This window comes from Artemia sp. Qi Xiang Cuo, chromosome 8, assembly GCF_049724085.1.
Source record: "Artemia sp. Qi Xiang Cuo chromosome 8, ASM4972408v1, whole genome shotgun sequence".
Classification (NCBI taxonomy): domain Eukaryota; kingdom Metazoa; phylum Arthropoda; class Branchiopoda; order Anostraca; family Artemiidae; genus Artemia; species Artemia sp. Qi Xiang Cuo.
This window is the reverse complement of record NC_142801.1, coordinates 60023084-60027327: the sequence shown is the minus strand read 5'-3', so window position 1 is coordinate 60027327 and position 4244 is coordinate 60023084. Positions and strand designations below refer to the sequence as shown.

General features: G+C 37.8%; 1 non-coding gene across 1 annotated transcript; it reads right to left on the bottom strand.

Moving 5' to 3' along the window:
* Positions 1–1101: 1101 nt before the first annotated feature.
* On the bottom strand, positions 1102–1205 carry LOC148949653 (U5 spliceosomal RNA). Its single transcript, XR_016142177.1, has one exon. It is a non-coding gene; the product is annotated as a U5 spliceosomal RNA (small nuclear RNA).
* Positions 1206–4244: the final 3039 nt, after the last annotated feature.

Sequence of the window (4244 nt, the reverse complement as noted above, 5' to 3'; positions counted from 1 at the left end):
GATCGAACTGTTGGTAAAAGTGACCCAAATACAATATAACAGTGCTTTCTACGTTAATAGAACTCCATAAATCCCTAGAGCAAGGCTTGTAAGTTATGTGCTAGGGGCATATACGGTTTTAGGGAATGAGTAGTCATATAAACCTGAGATGGGGCTCATTCAGGAGCCGATCCAGGATTTTTTTCGGGAGGGGGTGGGGCAAAATGGGTCGATCCGAAAAAAATTTTTAGGGGGGCGCAAAATAGGTTGATCCGGTAAACTTGCGTTAGGAACAAGTTTAATTAACGCAAACTTGAGTTAATTAAGTAAATTACACCTCTTTATAATACGCTAGGGTGCGCGCGTCCCCCTCGCCCCCTTCTGGATCTGCCACTGAGCTCATTTAATTGAAGTTTAGTAACCTTTAGAAGAGTCAAAAGTGATTTGAGGGCACCCCCCCCCCCCGCGCCTATCAGTTCCAAAACAAGAATCCAATCAGAATTTGTAGACATCTATTTTGTTCAGCATTGTTCAAAGATCAAGTAATTTTGCCTTTGGGGATGTGACCCCCCTGATTGAAGGGCTACCCAGCTTACCTAGTACTCCGCAACGTTGCTTGACTCCTGGATTGTACCTTATGACATGCGCAAGAAATACTCGATTGGCAAAAAGCTACCAAAAGAAGTGAAAATGCTGACCCTCATGCCGACCATACCAGTCAAGCGGAACTCTCGCAGGAAGATGAGCCTTAAGCCCCGAAAATTAGTTTTTTAGTGTTTACATGTTTTTATGATTTTTGTGCTTTCACACTAGTTCATTTGAACTAAATGAATCTTTTCCGTTTTCATTATATTCGATGTTGACTGACCACTTTGAACGAGGTTTACAAGACGTAAAAAAACTAGTTTCTGAGATTTCAAAATGGACATATTATAGACACAATATGGACATAATTTGGCTGAAAAGGACACATTTTTGGATGCTCAAGGGAAATATTCATTGACCAAAAGTTGGCAACCCTGCTCTCATGTCATTTACATCTTGTCAAACGCTAAGGGTAAGTAATTGGGCTTGTCAGATAAGTAATCTTGGAATATTAGAATATACTACAAGAGTATAGGCTAGTCTGCTTTTCAGAATTCAAAAATTTGTTAACATCAAGTGCCCCTCCCCATGGTAATCTTTAGTAAAAGGCCAAAGGTTAATTCGATATGAGGAGAGGCCAGAGCTATGAAAATTTGCTAGAGTTGACTTGGGTATATAAAAATAAATCCTAGTAAATCCTTATCGGTTTTTTTACAAGGTCCGAAACAATAAGGAATTTAATGTTCAATCAAGTAAATACGGGCAAAAAACTCCTATGATGAGAAAACATATTCAATGAGTAGCAACTCATGGGCAACTTTAATGACACGGTACTAATAATGCATCCGCAGAAAATAACATAAATATTCAGTAATCAAGATAAAAAATAATTGTAATGTAACTGAGTGGTCGATCAATGGCTGTCGCCAAAGTCCCCCTATTTAAATATTCCAAAAAGCTTGGCGGTAGTGAAGGAACTTTTTGTTTGATATGTTGCCAACGCAATTGACTTAATGAAATGTGTGGGGACCAAGGGCATTTCACTTTTTAAGATTAGCCTTTTTTTTACAACTAAAGCTGGGGTCACTTTTGGTAGACTTTCTGGAGGCCTCGCGTACATTGTTAAGAATAACCTGAGTTTGCTCTCTCCAGTGTGCTTTCACAGTGGTAAATTCATCCTTGCGGTTCAGTTTGGTAACACTGTGCTGATAAAAGTGTATCTCCCGTGTAACAAAAAACTATTTCCGCTTTAAACGCGTATATGAAAGCCTCGGCAAATATTAAGGCTATTCTTGCGTCTGTTGTATCGACTGGTTATGATTTCATAGTGGTTGGTGACTTCAACACAGATATTACAAGTCAGTCAGTTCGATCCTATCTAGTCCTTGATGCTGTTTCTGCTTATAAAATAGTTGAGAAAAGTGTTGATTATTCATACATTCACCAATCTGGAAGTTTGTCTAATATTGACCATGGAGTTCCCTCACAAAATATTGATGTATCGACTGTTCTTGTTCATGAAAATGATCGTGATATTGACCATCTCCCGATTTCGTTCTCTGCTTCACTAGTCGCTTTTCGTTCTACTAGACCATTTACACAAAGTTCTAAGTGGTTTTACAGGAATAACTGGAGTATAGCTAAGTTTGCACTTTATATTGCTACGTTGTCCGCGTTATTGGGTTCTATAAAAGTTCCTAACCATTTGCTTGAAGTTACTGACCGTTTCTCAAATGATAAGCAGTCTCTAAATAAATATTATGATAAGATAATTTGGTGCTTAAGACAAGCAGAGGTGACTGCTGTTCCTCTAGAAAAGATTAAAGTTAAAACTAGAAAGCCAAAATGGGTTTTGGACCCAGAATTAAAAGTTGTAAAGAATAAAGCTAAGTTTTGGCTACGAATATGGGTGATTTGCGGTTGGCAAAATCGAGGAGCTGTCTTCGATCTGAACTAAAGTACCAAGCGTGCATATAAACAACGTTTACGGCAGTCTAGGGTATCTGGTTTTGATTTTCCTATGTCGAGAAAGGAGTGGTCTCATGTTCTGAATTCGGATAAGCTTAGTAGTGAGTTTTCTGAAATTCTACAGCAGTTCATACTTGGGTGTCGTAGTATAGTGATATTTTCGGCAAGGTGAACCGGGAAGTTGAAAACCTTTTTAGTAATCTTCTTGAGTCGTGTTTGCCTAATCTTGTATCTCAGAGTAATGTATTACCAGTTTCTACTGTTGATATTGGTCAAGCTGTTAAGAACATGCAATATAGCTCTGTTGCAGAAGTTCTTCTTATCATCTGACAGTAGTTTGCCCAACTTTGATAGATCATCTTCAGCTACTGTTTCAGATGTGTTTATCTACTTCTATGGTTCCCGACAGTTTTCTCTCTGGCACCCTGTTTTGAAGCGTGGAAAAAATTCGTCAGAGTGTAGTTCTTATCGACCAATTACTGTTTCGTGTAATCTTAGCAACATTTTTGAATATATTCTTCTCCCTTTTATTTCAGAAAATGTTAATTTTAGTGAAAACCAATTTCACTTTCAAAAAAGGCTGGGATGTCAGCACGCCCATCATGTTCTAGCTTCCCTTCTGTTGCAATCTGTTCATAATTAATATCATCTTCATATCTGTGCTCCTGATCTTTCGAAAGCTTTCGATAGTATAGTCCACTCACATGCAATCTATTCAGTTTTTGCCAATAGTATTAACCTTTCTATTATTGTTTTGTTACGGTACTGGTATTCTAACTCTTTTATTCGGGTAAAATGTAATGGAGTAGTTCCTAATTCAAAGATGTTTCTTCGGCGTGGGGTCCGTCAAGGTAGTGTGCTTTCTCCAACTATTTTTAAGTTATGTATTGCTCCTATCCTTTCATCTTTGCCTTCGACTTTCATTTCTGATGGAATTGATGTCTCGTATCTTGCTTACGCGAACGATTTTCTCCTTGTGAGTCGTTCTAGAGCTGGGCTCTTACATTCTGTTAGCTGGATCTCAGACCAGTTCAGAAGGATTGGGCTTATGTTGAACGTTGATAAGTGCGAATATACTTCATTTAATTTGAGTGCGAGCCTTCCCCTTAACTGTGGTTTTTTCTTTATTCCCTGTGTCTCTTCTTTTCGGTGGCATGGTCTTCACATTACTAATAATCTCAAAACACTTCGGGCTCTGACAGTTCCAATGCAAAAAAAAAAAAAAAAATCAGATAGGATATTCGAAAATTGTTGCAAATAGAGGAAAGTACAATAGAAAAGCGCTTGGGATACTATAATCTTCATTTTGCGATCATTCTATTCTTAATTTATCTGGTTTTCTTCCAATTCTGAAGCCTAAAGATCTGAAATCTATCCGGACTTATTATTTTAAATTTTCTCGGTACCTTTTTTGCCTCCCTCCGTGGTTCCAGAACCGGCATCTAATATCGCGATTCGGCCTCCTTGATTTACGAAAAGAAGTGACTGTGCTTGCGGGAAAGCTGTTGTTATCTGCAGGTCTTACTGCGCACCATCATTTACGTAGTTTTATGTAAATATTTGTTAAGTGTGCGAGCTTACTTTTTCGTTGTTTTGTTTGTTTTTGTTCTTGATGCACTCCACTTCTTTTTGTTCACAGTGTGTAATAAATAAATTATTATTATTATTATTTGTAACTTAATCTAAATTTCAGCAATTTTATTCGATTCCTA